We start from the raw sequence: 15,803 nt of genomic DNA on the forward strand, positions 1-15,803 counted from the left end.
CGGCTCTATCATGCCACTCGCCGCCTAGTAAATTAATGCCTTCTATACACCGTTTTGTTCTGGCGAAGTGCAATGGCGGGCGCCAACTTTCTCCACGTTTAACATTTAAAGAAGCAGTGCATTTCTTAATTTTAATACATTGATCTTTTAGGAGATGAGTCAAGGAAGCCAATAATCGCATACGTTAGGTCTTGCGGTTCCATGACTTACGGCGCTGAAACCTGGTCGACTACTAAAGATCTGGAACAAAAACTCACCACGTCACAGCGAGCCATGGGATGTTAAACATAACTTTACGTGACAAAATCAGAAACAGTGACATAAGAAGTAAAACTGGAGTCAAAGACATCATGGAAAGGATCGGGGAAACAAAATGGAGATGGGCGGGACATGTGGCAAGAAAAAACGACAACAGATGGACAAAAAGAGTCACCGAGTGGCAACCAAGAACAGGAAAGCGTTAAGAGGAAGGCAAAGACGAAGATGGCGAGACGACTTTAAAACAGCATATAGAGGCACCACATGGGCAAGGGATGCGCAAGACAGACAGAAATGGAAGATTCTTGAAGAGGGCTTCATACTACAGAGGATGAAACAGCCTAGGTGAGGTGAGGTCTTGCGGTTCTTGAGTTAAGGACAATACTAGGCCTATATTGAAACGAAAGTTTTGGCCGTTTTTCTTCTCCCAAGAAAAATCATGCACATGGGCCGGAAATGACACCCCTTGTCATTAAAACTTCCGATCTCTTTCATAGCGTCCATGTCAATTTTCTTGTGTGTCAGCTTTATTTGTCTCAATATTTGAGTACAAACACCGCTATATAGGTCATGGTCCCCTCCGACCCGCTTTAAAAGGGCATTTCGTGATCCACATCCTCATCCCCCACTTTTCTCAAAAAAGCCGAGATTTTTATATCACTGGAAACCTCTGGCTACATAATGTTTATGTACAAAATAATTCTTGCAGATTAATTCGTTTAGCAAAGATATCGCGAAATTTGAATTGTGTAATACACATAATCATGCATAACTCGCAAACGCAAAATCGGAATCAACTGAAATTTTGGGTATATGCTTTTTTCGTGGATATGTACTGAGAAATGTCATAAAAAGAGGATGCTAGGATCACGAAATACTCCTTTAAGTTTAATTTGATCAATTACTACAGTGCAAAATGTTACCTCAGACTGATTCGATCTTCTTTCTTGAACGGCTTTGTCGTGATAACTTAGACTAACCCACGCCACGAATGTGAATGTAACCAACAGAAAGGCACTTGCGAAGATGAATAATATCAAGTGTAGCTTGTCGTTGGTCGTCAATTCGATTGGTTTCCACTGTAAAATAATTTCAAAATATCATTGTCATTTTTTAATTTCATACTTTTGTCCTCCATTGCACATCAACGACGATCGACGTCGTCATTATTGCGGTCATAATTATCATCAGCATTATCGTCACCGTCAATGTCGTTATCTTCATCATCATATTCATCGTCATCTTACTATAAATAGGGGAATGTTGTATGTATGTATCTATGTATCTAGGAAGCAAAGAAGCGAAGAATAATTAAAATGTCGTAATTGAATATTTTATTACACGAATTTTCGGGCCTCGCCCTTCGTCAGGTGACAAAAATAGTGTTGTGAGGCCTACACAAGAGAAACATTTAAAACATGATTAAAACGCGAGCGCAGGTGAAAGGTGGGAGCGACACGCAAGCGACACATGAGCGACAAGCGGGTAAAGCGTATACAAATACAGCGCGTTAAACATGTTTAAGTTGGAAAACAAAACGTGCAAGACGGAAAAAATAATTATAAAATGCGCAAGCGCGTGTGCGGGTACAAAAATTTTTTATAGGCGTCGCGCAAGCACAAGCGTAAGCCTAGGTAAAAACGCGTAAAGCGTATACAAAAAAAGAGCGTTAAACATGTTTAATTTAAAAAAAAAAAAGGCACGCAAAACGGAGAATACAAAAATATATAAAAACGGGGCGCAAGCGAGCGTAACAAGCGAGGTCTATGTATCTATCTATGTATCTATGTATCGTGTATAAAGGCTCCGTCAGTTTCGATCCAAATGTCGCCAAATTCATACGGGAGATCGAGGAACTTCTCTAGACGGTTATGCGAAAATTTGGTTGGAAACGGTCAAGAATTGGCTGCAAAAACAGTAAAAATATGAGTAAAAACGGGTTTTTTGTTATGAAAATCGGTTACCAGCCTACGCGTCACTGCAGCTGGCCGACCAGCGCGTCGGCGCCGCGTGCGTAATGCGCATTACGCCAATGCGCGCGTAAACGGCGCAGAGTCACACGACTTGCGAGCCAGAGAGGACGTAATAAATACGGGAAAAAGATGTGTGTTGAATAAACAACATGAAGCGGTACTATAAAGAAAAATAAAATTAAAATGAGGACAAAAGGGTACGAGTAATTAGGCCAACGGGTTAAAGTAACTACATGAAACGGGAACGAAACAAAGAAGGAAAGAAACTAATCAGGAAATGTAAGAAAAAAAGAAGCTAAAATAATGAGAACAGAATTAAGTAAAAACATGGAAACGGGAAATAACAAGAAATGTAAGAAAGAACAGATTTAGAAAATAATGGGAACGGGGTTAAATAAATAAATAACATGGAAACGGAAAATCACAAGCTAAGCAGAAGAAACTAAAAAAGAAAATGTATAGAAGAGACAGATTTAGATAAATAAAAATGTACCTTTTCAATGATTCTATCTGTTCAGTAATTCTCCCTGTTATAGTGAACGTTCCCATTTACTCATCTAGCGGGGACCCGCGCGAAGCGCGGGTATCCCGCTAGTCTTACTATAAATAGGGAAATGTTGTATGTATGTATCTATGTATCAGTTTCAATCCAAATGTCGCCAAATTCATACGGGACATTGAACCATATACCGAGACGGTTATGCGAAAATTTGGTTGGAAACGGTCAAGAATTGGCTGCAAAAACAGTAAAAATATGGGTAAAAACGGGGTTTTTGTTATGAAAATCGGTTACCAGCCTACGCGTCACTGCAGCTGGCCGCCAGCGCGTCGGAGCCGCGTGCGTAATGCGCATTACGCCAATGCGCGCGTAAACGGCGCAGTGCCACTCGACATGCGAGCCAGAGACCAGTGGACATGATAATACGGAAAGAAGGAAAATTAAAGGACAAAAAAGTACATGGACGGGTCACGGGATACCGGGTGAACACGTCCGCAGACACGATGAGAGGATATAATAAATACGGGAAAAAGATGTGTGTTGTAATGTATAAACAACATGAAGCGGTACTATAAAGAAAAATAAAATTAAAATGAGGACAAAAAGGTACGAGTAATCAGGCCAACGGGTTAAAGTAACTAAATGAAACGGGAACGAAACAAAGTAGGAAAGAAACTAATCATCAAGAAATGTAAGAAAAAAAAAAGCTAAAATAATGAGAACAGAATTAAGTAAAAAATATGATGGAAACGGGAAATCACAAGCAGCAAATAAAAAAAAAGATGCTAAAAGGAAATGTAAGAAAGAACTGATTTAGAAAATAATGGGAACGGGTTAAATAAATAACATGGAAACGAAAAATCACAAGCTAAGCAGAAGAAACTAAAAAATAAAATGTAAGAAGAGACAGATTTAGATAAATAAAAATGTACTTTTCAATGATTCTACCTGTTCAGTAATTCTTCCTGTTATAGTGAACGCTCCCATTTACTCATCTAGCGGGGACCCGCGCGAAGCGCGGGTATCCCGCTAGTCATCATAATTATTCAACTCATTTTCATCGTCTCATTATCATCGTCGCAATCTCTATCATTCATCGTCGCCGTCATTATTACCACCAACACCATCATCAACACCATCACCATAATCATCGTCGTCGTCATCATCATTATCATCATCATCTCAGCTTGAGCTTTTTCGAAGCATGACGTAAAACCCGCCAAATTCAAAAGATTTTATCCATGCACTTCGTGCAGCGCCATCCTTTTGTGTCCGCCATACCTCTAAAAGGCTAATGAGTTCTGGAATTCAGATGATGGAATGACTACTTTATAGTTTTATATAAGAAAACAAAGACAATCGGTTACTCTAAAACTGATCAGCAGGAAAGAGTTAAGAATTATACCGAATTATCAACTTCAAACCAAATAACTTAAAATCTGCATTTTTCTCGCACGTTTTGTGAACCTCGGGTTGGATCAAAACGTGTCACAGCAGCAAATGATAAGTTAGTATCTTGTTTCTTGATAAGACTTTTTCAGAGGCACGATAGCTTGATTTGTAGACTTAAGATAAAGTTTTGACACGATTATAAGAGGGACGGTCAGTAAGTAATGAAAGTTGTCTTGTGACCCCATGGATTATTTTCAAGGCTTATCTCTATGATTACATATAAACATGTCTTTCAAACAACACATTGTAAACACACGTGGAAAATTATATCGCATGCTTGATTACGTAACAACATTAGAATGCCTTGAAAATAATATATGGGGTCACAAGACAACTTTCATTACTTCCCAGCAAACACAAAACGTTTTCGACATCATTCGCAAAAGGTTATAAAAGGTTATCAGAAAACGTTTAAATGTCGGGTATATTAAGAGTATAAAACGTTTTCATAACCTTAAAAAACATTTTTTGATAATCTACTGCTCAGCAAACAAAAATGTTTTACAGAAAACGTTTAAATGTCGGGTTATATAAAGGGCATAAAAACGTTTTAATAACATTCCAAAAACATTCTTGAAAACCTGATACAAAACATTCTAAACAGAATGTTATTTTGGGGTTGAAAAAATATTTTCCGATAAATGTTTGCCCAAAATATTTGCAATAACGTTTTAAAAACGTTTTCATGACCTCTATATAACCCGACATTTAAATGTTATTAAAAGGTTATGAAAAAACATTTTAAGAACATTTCTGTGTTTGCTGGGTTCAAATATTTTAACATAATGTTATTTAAGTATTGACAAAATATTTGGCAAAAATGTTTGCAAAAATAGTTTAAAATAACATTTTTTGAAAACATTTAAAAAATATTGTTGTAGTGTGTTTTCATACAAAACGATTTAAAACGTTATCATGACCTTTGTATAACCCGACATTTTAATGTTATTAAAACGTTTTTACCTAAACCAAAAGCCAAAATATAACTTATTTAAAACGTTTTTAAAACGTTTTTGTGTTTGCTGGGTTACTGACCGCCCCTCGTATTTCAGGTCCGAATTCTCAACTTACCCGACAGCAGTTTCTTGTGCCGACCCTCCTGAATCTATACCGGGTACCACATATTTCACAACTCAAGACTCCGCTTTCAGCCAGCCATTTAATAAGACATGTCTGATGCATCCATTTCACAGTACCTTCACACCGACACGGATGCAGCAAACATTCGAGTGAATCCCCGCTATGGCATATCCTACAAATACTTCTATTGCTATCGCTAGAACTGCTGAAATTTGGCGGGAGATTTAAATATCCTCCTTCATGTCGCCACCGCATCGCAGCTTGCATGATTGCATCACCATCATGGCCATGTGTGGTTATTACGTGTGTTGGGAATCCGGGAGGAAACCCGTGTAAACTATCTGGTGTGTCCTCGTCTCTGTTGTTGTCACCATTGCTTGGAGTAGGTGTGATCAAATTGACATTGGCTGAATTAAGACCAAGCTCGACATCTCTTTCAAATATACCAAAACCCATGATGACTCTAGATTCGAATCTTTGAAGCTTTTGTGCGGGATTTAGCTCAATAGTCTCATTGTCGTCGTTTACGTTTCCTTGGACGCAGGACGAATTCTCAAAGGTGGTTGAAACTGATGAATGACCACTGTCTGTGCTCACCGTTTTATCTTCTACCCAATTACTAGCGCGGGATTCGGACTCTGCTAGGGTGCGAGTTGAATCCGAGTCTTGAACTTCAAACGAATGGCTTTCAGCAACTTCACTTTCCTCGGATTCATCACAGGTTTCTGAACTGAACTGGTTGTTATACATATTCACTGCGAAAAAGCATTAATTGAAACTTATTTGAAGAACTTACACGGGAAATTGTTTCGTTTTTGACAAGGTGCTGTGGTTCTTGAGAAAATATTCACACCTTTCGGTTGAATTCACCTTGGAGTCAACCAGAGGGTGCCAGACAGAATGTCTCATCGTAAACATATGTTTGATCAAAATCGGGACGGAAAGAATGAAAATGAATGCCATATTATTCCCGGTTTTAGTTCTGTATTTTATAATTAAGCGTATTTCAGGGATAGGGAATTTGGTTATGAATAGCATTTAGGATTAGGGTCAAAGTTAAGGTTAAGGGAGTGAGCTATTATGCCCAGAGTTATAGGAACAAAGATCCATAACATCAAGTATTGCCCAGCCTCAACAGGGCAGAGATAAGTCGCTTTTAAAGCCGAAATGGTGCTCTTGTAACGACCGCGACTGGTTTAGACCCAATCAAATTTTACAAAACTACAAATAAACAAGAAGCGTTACCTGCAAAATTTGTCGAAAGTCCTGCTTCCTTTGCATAGGTTTCTTCGTGATCGTTGAAATTAGAGGACTCTTCCAAACTTGAGTCAACTGCGGTGTTACTTACGTTATCCCCATCACGTTTTTCGATCGTTCATGGTATCGAGGGGAAGGTAGATGAAATATCTCGCTTTCGGTGCTTGTAGAAACTTGATTTGATAGCGACTGTATGGAGTGGTCCGCATATTGATCCCTGTGGTACATCCATTCAGTGACGGAGTGAAAACGTTCACAGTCAGGTTCTTCATCGTTAATCTTGGTTAAATCTGAGAAAGATAATTCGATGAGCGACTTCGAACGAGACGATTTGTCTGTCGATTTTGGAAAAGAAAGAGCCATTTTCCCTCGGCATGTTTGATCGGTGAGTAAATGATGTGTTTATGATTTCCTGAAGTTGTTGCTATGCTTCTCATGGATACAGAGGACCAAACTTATGTCAGTATTACAGTGCGTGGTTACTAGTTTAGCCACTTATTGCGGCATGTCGTATTGTTTTGATTTTTACTTCACAGCTCGCATAGTAACCTGCGAGCGCGCGTCAGTGCGAGTTTTGCAGTGTAACCTTTCAGACGCGTTTATAATTTGCGCGCGTGCTTGAAATAAGCAGGCCCTCGAGGAAAAACCCCGCGTAAATCACAGGCCCCTGAAATATTGTCACCAAGTTCAATACAAGACGGACTCAATGCTGACTTCAACATCAATCCTTGGCCTAACCTGCTGTTGAATTGCAAGCTTTATAGAAGGCCTATAAGGGGTTTTTTTTTGGGGGAGGGGTCACCGTGCAACTGGCTACGGGCCTGATTCTAAAATGATGTTGCTCAAAAAATCGGATAGCGACGTTTGCACAGTATATTTTGTGGGACCTGAGAGCACATCAGACATATCGAATTGCATTCTGAATACGTACGAGGAATGTCCTTCTTTTTGATTTTTTAAATTCGCGATATAATACAAATTTTATGGCAAATGATTAAAATTTGATATTTTTATATTACTTTCCCCCATTATGCAAAATTGATTTGCCAAGTAACTATAAGCAAGGGGGTGACACTAAATTCACGGTTGTTCTATTAGCAACGCAAAATCTATGAAAAATTCAGCTGGTTTACTAGCTAGAAAGTGAGGCCAGTTATCGATCTGTTATAGCTCGTTATGAATAATTCATGTTCGACCCCTTGGATCATGTTAATTGAGTTTGGCAAATAACAACGTTGTTAGTTTTGCGAACTTTGCCTGTTCAATGAGAGCATAGCGCGCCCCCAATACATCTGGGCACAAAACAGGCGAAAACGATCCAGTTTAATGAAATGGCGGACGGGTATTCCCATCAGGCACCAGTGATATGTTTTTTCAAAGAAAGTCTACTAATTTGATATGAAATGACATTTTGCAATAGCAAAGTCAAAATTAGGACTTGCTGTCAATAATATGAAGGAAATATGTGACAGAGGCAAGGTGGGAAATACAAGTAGTATTTAAGTTATAATAACCTTTGATACCCGACCTGACCTTCCATCATGGCGCCTTATTCGTCTTTATGTATTTCTATTATGCTCTCAAGTAAAATAAAATACCAATTTGCACTGAGCAGGCAATGTTACTTGGCTCCCAGCATGAATTATTGATTTTATACGGAAGTAAAGAAATGCACAGTGTATGTGCATGATGTGCAAGCATACTCCAAATATTTACGGTAAATATGAATAGTGGTCACATGTGGACATATCATGTGTTCGGGAAATCACGTGGCAACATTTTAAGATTTCAGGCTTGTTTACTAGTTAATTGCCATTTGTACTCTTTATTATTTATCTTTGTTAATTAACATATATTTTAAATGCTGATAAATCGTGGTTGGCTACCAAAAATATCTGTTAAATTCAATGTTTTATGAATATAATTCTACCACGCAGAGGGGGTCACGCAGCAGAATTTCACATCACCTGACTTAGCTACATTTCGAAGCTATGCTCTTCAAATTCATGTAAATTTCAAAGTTTATACATTTAATATATTTAATATGATACTAATTTTTTGTTATAACCAACTGGTACACGAAATATACTAGCTTATTACCTATACAGAAAGGTGATTATCAGCCTTCACTCAGCAAATTGACATGCCCGGCATATGCAGCCATTCTCCGTCTGGATAACATGACTGTCGCCCTCAATACGTCTGGGCACAAATTTAAATAACAATACGCTATTTACATATCAATGCGGCCTCATGCTAATTAAAGCTGCCCCATCCAGGAGATCATCCTTGCTATAAGGTATCAGCTAGATGGTCCTTTGCAATTAACTTTGCATAGTTGGGCGTAGGCCTATAAGGGGGCACACCACTAAATCAATGCGCCATTTGTGTAACCCTAAATGAGTTCCGGTAAAAAACAGAAACTTTTTGAGGTATTTTGGGCTGGTCTTTAGACTTATTAATCAGAAAGAGTGGCGAATTATAGCTTAAATAAAAGTGTAAAGCCTATCTACCAAAAAAACGTTGACAACGTAAAGAAATCAGCAAGTTTAAAAAACCCACCTCGGCTCACTTTTTGAAACTTGGTCCCATTTGTAAAAGGTACTGATTTAAACTTTATCATATTTACATCAATTTAAAACATTTCCAGAAGTGTTATGTATCTTTAATGTGCAGATGCGATATTAATTTGTAAGCTTTCTGGAACGACCTGAACGGTTATTATCTTGTTCTTGCATGATAAGCCAATATCTTTTGTGTTTTGTTTTATAATATCATGATTAATGATTGAATTAAACGAATAACAAGTAGGCTTGTTTGTAATCTTGTTGGAAACGCTGTATTCTGTTGAAATAAAATAAAACACTGATTTGCTGTTGGTGTTCAAATGGGACCAAGTTTCAAAAAGTGAGCCGAGGTGGGTTTTTTAAACTTGCTGATTTCTTTACGTTGTCAACGTTTTTTGGTAGATTTCTTTTCTTTTTATGAATTTATCCAAGCAGATCCAAGCTTGGAAAGTCAGGTTATGAAGTGCACCATAAAACGAATAAAACGAAAATGGATGTTTGAAGTTGCCATTCTTGATTCATGACAATAAATAATTAAACAAAACTTTATCAGTCGTTTATTTTTAAAACTTGCTCGACACGCGTGACTGTAATGTTCAGAGGCGTACACAATGATCAATAAACATTTTAATATACTTTAATTATTCAAGGCTACGTAAATATGTAAAAAAATGTAAATATGAACAACACACACCCAATGTTGACAATGCCAGAGAGACACACATAGAGTAAATCCGATTTAGGCCTACTTCATGTCGGAACTGGTAAATGCGCATATATTTAAGCCTATACTACGGAAGCGTCTAAATGCCCCAGATAATCGTGTTTTAATGTTGATGGTTCTTTGTAGCCCTGCGGGGCAATCTACTTGGCTATCCGAATTTCGCGGTTTGTGGTTCTTTGTAGCCCTTCGGGGCAACCTAGTTGAATATTCCTATTGTCGGCGATCTTTCGTGGTTTGTGGTTTTCATCAAGCCCTGCACTCTATCGGGAGCTAATTTATAGTTTGAATTTATTGTTGAATATCCATATTTCTTGGTTTGTGGATCTTTGTAGCCCTGTGGGGCAATCTAGTTGCATATCCAAATTTCGCGGTTTGTGGTTCTTTATAGCCCTGCGGGGCAATCTAGTTGGTATCAATATTAAGCGGCAGTTGTTGTTGATCTTTCGCGGTTTGTGGTTCTTTATAATCGAATAATCGATAGGCCTGCGGGCAATCTGATTGGATATCCCAATTTCGGGGTTTGTGGCTCTTTGTAGCCAGCGGGGCAATATAGTTGAATATCGTGGTTTGTGGTTTTAATTTCCCTCATCAAGCCCTGCCCTCTATCGGGAGCTAGTTTATAGTCTAAGCTTGTTGGATATCCGTATTTCGTGGTTTGTGATTCTTTATAATCGATAGGCCTGCGGGCAATCTAGTCTTTCGCGGTTTGTGGTTCTTTGTAATCTTTCGTGTTTTGTGGTTTTAATTTCCCTCATCAAGTCCTGCTCTCTATCGGGAGCTAATTTGTAGTTTAAGCTTGTTGGATATCCATATTTCGTGGTTTGTGGTTCTTTGAAGCCCTGTGGGGCAATAGTTCCATATCCAAATTTCGCGGTTTGTGGTTCTTTATAGCCCTGCGGGGCAATCTACTTGGATATCAATATTGAGCGGCAGTTGTTGGCGATCTTTCGCGGTTTGTGGTCTTAATTTGTTGGATATCCAAATAATCGATATGCCTGCGGGCAATCTGGTTGGATATCCAAATTTCGCGGTTTGTAGTTCTTTGTAGCCTGCGGGGCAATCTAGTTGGATACCCCTATTAAGCGGCGGTTGTCGGCGATCTTTCGCGGTTTGTGATTTTAATTCCCCTAATTAAGTCCTGCCCTTTAGCCCTGTGGGGAAATCTAGTTGGATATCAATATTCAGCGGCAGTTGTTGGCGATCTTTCGCGGTTTGTGATTTTCATTTATAATATTTATATCAAATATAATTTCAGTCTGAGCTGTGAACAGAGCCACTGAAATAATAAATAAATTTCGGTGTTTTAAATGACGAAGATGCCATGATAGTCAGGCATGGTGATAGCATCTGGATGGTGAAAGTAGGCCCAAGGCCTAGGCCTAAATGTGAATAAAAAATCAAACATGTTTGTTTGATGAAAAAAAAATAATATCACAATAGCAATGGATGTTCGAAATGGTGTTATTCTTGATTTACGACAATAAATTGATTAATAAAACATTAAAAAAAAAAGTGGTGGGAAGTTTCGAACTTGAGCAAAAATTCATAAATGGATTAGAAGTCCATGGCCTTAACCACTTCGCCACGGGGACGTCCCGTTATTACGATGTGTGAAAGTGGCGTATTTATTAATATGAATATATGCTGTGGTCCGGAAAGAATAAAAGAATTGTGAAAAACTTGATTTTTTGGCGAATGGGGTCCAGAATTTGTATGTAGGGTATCCAGGAAAATGCCTGGGTATATTTGAAAGTGAATCTGAAAAATTAGTGCGACAGTGACAGCCATGTATGGCTGTAGCAGTGTCTAAAGATTGTGGATATCAGTATGATTAGCTATGATTTGCCACTAATTTTGGCTATGAAATACCGCGTGAAATAAAGCAAGAATGTTTGTTTATTATCAAACAATCGGATTGACTGTAAGATTCGTGTAACTTTTTGAAATAAAGAGTTATTAAAATATGACACTTTGGACAGTAAATACGATTTAGCATGGTTTTAGATATATTTTGTACCCAGCGAAAAATATCATAGAACAATAGCGTTTTGTTCCGTGTAAATATAGTCTCGCGGTGCATCTGTTTATTCTTCTTTATCAGTCGTTTTTTTTAAAACTTGCTGGTCAAGCTACCGCGTGACTCTAATAATATTTGCAGGGCTTTTCAATGTAATTTAAAGGTTGTGAAATTTTACATCTCGCAAAGTATTGTCGTCTGTTATTACTGTAGGCCTATGACACACTTCGTCTTGAAAGAATAAATTAGTCTTTAAAGTTGTGTATTTAAGGGAAGGGGTATGAACGTTTGGACAGTATTTATTTTGGGACATTAGAGCACATCAGACATATCGAATTGCATTCTGAATACGAAGAATGTCCTTCTGATAGGGCCTATCAAATAATTTTGAATTTTTGAAATTCGCAATTTAATACACATTTTATGACAAATCATTAAAAATTGATATTTTTGATATTTAACAGTACTCGAAGTAAACTTTACAAATCTGATGATTTATACCTAAAGTGTATGTAGGTGGGATGAAAAGCCGATGATCAATTGAAAATTTTGACCTTTCGTATTGAAGATATTGATTTTTTTTCCCCAAAACACCAAAAAAATAGGTCTTTTGGGAAAAAAAATCCATATCTTCAATATGAAAGGTCAAAATTTTCAATTGACCGTCGGCTTTTCCTCCCAGCTACATACACGTTAAGAATATATCATTAGATTTATATAATTTACTTCGAGGACTGTTATATGTCAAAAATTTGAAAAATATCAAATTTTTATAATTTGTCATAAAATTTATATTATATTGTGATTTTCAAAAATGAAAATTATTTGATATCAGAAAGACATGCTGCGTATTCAGAATGCAATTCGATAGGTCTGAGGTGCTCTCATGTCCCACAAAAAATACTGTCGAGACGCAATATAAACGCTCATTCTAGATCCCTTAATCGACTCATATTTTTTTTAAATCGTATGTTTATATTAATTAATTATCGTTGTTATCTTTAGATGAGTGATGACGATTTTTTTTTGTCTTCATGTATTTTTATTATCAAAACAAAGAAATCACAGAAAAATCACAAGAAATCACATGGAAAAAAGAAAAAAAAGCAGCATACAAAAATAGATTACAGTGGTGCAACAAAAACATTATACAAATGAAAAACAAGATCTAGAATGTGCATGGGAAAAGAGAGAGTTACAATTCAAATCTCCATTTTTTTTTAAATGCACAGATAATTTACCTTTCCTCTTAGCAATATAATATTCGGTATCTTAGTTTAAGAACATTCAGAAAAGTTTTAAATGAAACGAAAGTAGGTTTTTTGTCCTGAAATTTACATTAATAGATATGATATTTCAAACATAAGCAAATGTATGTGATATATTTATCTAAGGGCACTCCAAATAATTGATCAAATGTTGACAATCAAAATCAATGTCATGTTTAACTTTGATAACTTGAACAAGCGCCTCCCCAATAGCTTTAACAATATCACGATTGCAAAAAGTATGAGAAGAAGTTTCCGGAACTTTATCACAAGGTTTTTTGTCCTGAAATTAACATTAATAGATATGATATTTCGAACATAAGCAAATGTATGTGATATATTTATCTAAGGGCACTCCAAATAATTTATCAAATGTTGACAAATCAAAATCAATGTCATGTTTAACTTTGATAACTTGAACAAGCGCCTCCCAAATAGGTTTAACAATATCACAATTGCAAAAATGTGAGAAGAAGTTTCCGGAACTTTATCACAAAAAGCACAGTTGGGAGAATCTTTTCTTTTGATTTTAAATAAAAAATCATTAAAAGCAATGGCACCATGAAAAAATCTGAAATAAAATGAACGTAATTTGGAACTTCCTAAGATGAATTTCTTCCCAACCCTCAGAATCCACAGTGAAGTCCGCAAAGGTTTCCCAAAAGGAAATTTGTTTATCTGGAAGGCACTAGACTACCCCGCAGTCCACTTGCCCATTGTGCATACTCTGGATATTGTATTTAAGCTTAAAACTCTGATTTAATTAATGTGTGCACAATTGATAGATTTTCACATCTGATCTTTTCAGTCACCCTACTCCCTCTGTTTGTTAGCTTCCCAAGTGTATTTTTAACCTGGAATTTCGCGATTAATAAACTGGCAGATTCTAAAATCAGAATTGTTCAGTACTGAAGTGCCAATACAATTATGACATTATGATATGTTGCATTCAATAATATAAGCCACTTTACTTTTACTGTCACTAATATAACTTTTTCATAACAATTTTATACTAGTATTTTGATGTATTAAATATCAGTATAATTTCGAGTTCAGCTGAATGCTTTCATCATGATTAACATGCTTTTATTTATCAAAAATAGACTATGGCATAGTCTAGGAAGGCACTTGTCCAATATCAACGAATAAGCATATTTAGGAACTTTTGGAGATCGAATGTAAGAACAATAGGTTGAGGCCCATCAATATTTAAAAGGTCAATGATATTGCAAATGCCTTTGTCAAACCATTCATCTGAAAAATACTGTTTCGATTTGGATCTGAGTCTAGAATTATAATCTATAGAAATATTATTATATGCCAAAGCACTCTGCTTTTGCTGAATTACTTCGATAGCCATATTAATGATAGATGGGCTTAAGCCTATTCTACGCATGGTAACAGGAATAGCATACATTAGCGTACAGGATAGTGATGCATGTCGAGAAAAATCTCACCTGGTCGGAGCAAAGTGGATCGGGAAAAGTGGACAATAGTCCAACGTGGATGGAGCAAATTGGAACACCGGAAACAGACCCACTCAGAACGATGCAATAGAAATTTATCCGGCCAGAGTATACTGATATACCAAAAGGTAGGCCCTAAGTGGTGTTGCTAATGAAGACACACCTGAAGGGAATGCATTTGTGTAATGCCCCCTCCACGTTTCACTCTAGCCCGGCCCAATGAATCTGGGGCAAAGTGGAACGACCTTTTTCAAGTTCACATCATTTAATAAAGCTGCATTTTTGATCAACTTCATTAATGTCATTTGTTAGTTGCAGTCCTAAGGTAAGATTATAAACCTTAAGTTTTGCCATGCCTTGCTTCGTAATCCTGTTTGGGCTGGACAAAAAAAAATTTGGTCCACTTTGCCCTACAATGTGTAATAGTAGTGTACACTTTCCACACCCTGGATCTCCTAAGAGTACAATGTGTAATAGTAGTGTACGCTTTCCATATATGGCGTCTCCTAAGTGTATCATTGTGTAAAAGTAGTGTACGCTTTCCATAGCTGGGGTCTCCTAAGAGGACATTGTGTAATAGTATATAAATCTTGACTGTTATGACGGGCATGGTTAGGATTTTTTCCCAAGGTGATCTCAAAACCATGCTATGACTCGAGGCGCAGTCGCATATTGTTTTGAGATCACCGCGGGCCTATAATCTTAACCATGTCCCGAATATAAAGCAGTCAATATTTGTTTTATATACCAAATTAACCGAATGGATACCTTGATGTTGCGATTGCGCAGTTTGATCGGCACGCACGTGACCGGTCCATAGTTCATTTCCATGACCGGTCCATAGTTCATTTTGAGGACATAGTTAATTCAATGACTGCACTTTCAACTAATCAGATGACATGAATCTATATATATACGAGGTATATAATAGTATATGCTTTCCATAGCTGGGGTCTCCTATAGGGACAATGTGTAATATAATTAAAGACAGAGATAAAAAGAATTTATCGCGTCTGACGTCATCTGTCAATTACGATTTTTGATTGGTTTACACAGGTTAATAGCGCGTAAAAGGAAGGCCGATTTATCTGGTGCTGATTGGAGAAAAGGAATAGCAGCAAATGGCGAAAAATTACTTACTTTTACAAGGCAAAAAGCAGCTTTTCTAGGCATTGTTGACATGGTGCCTTCGCGAAAGAAAGTTTCCTACTATAAAGACCTAACTTTTGAGATGGTTTGCAT

The sequence above is a fragment of the Amphiura filiformis genome, chromosome 4, assembly GCF_039555335.1.
Source record: "Amphiura filiformis chromosome 4, Afil_fr2py, whole genome shotgun sequence".
Lineage (NCBI taxonomy): Eukaryota > Metazoa > Echinodermata > Ophiuroidea > Amphilepidida > Amphiuridae > Amphiura > Amphiura filiformis.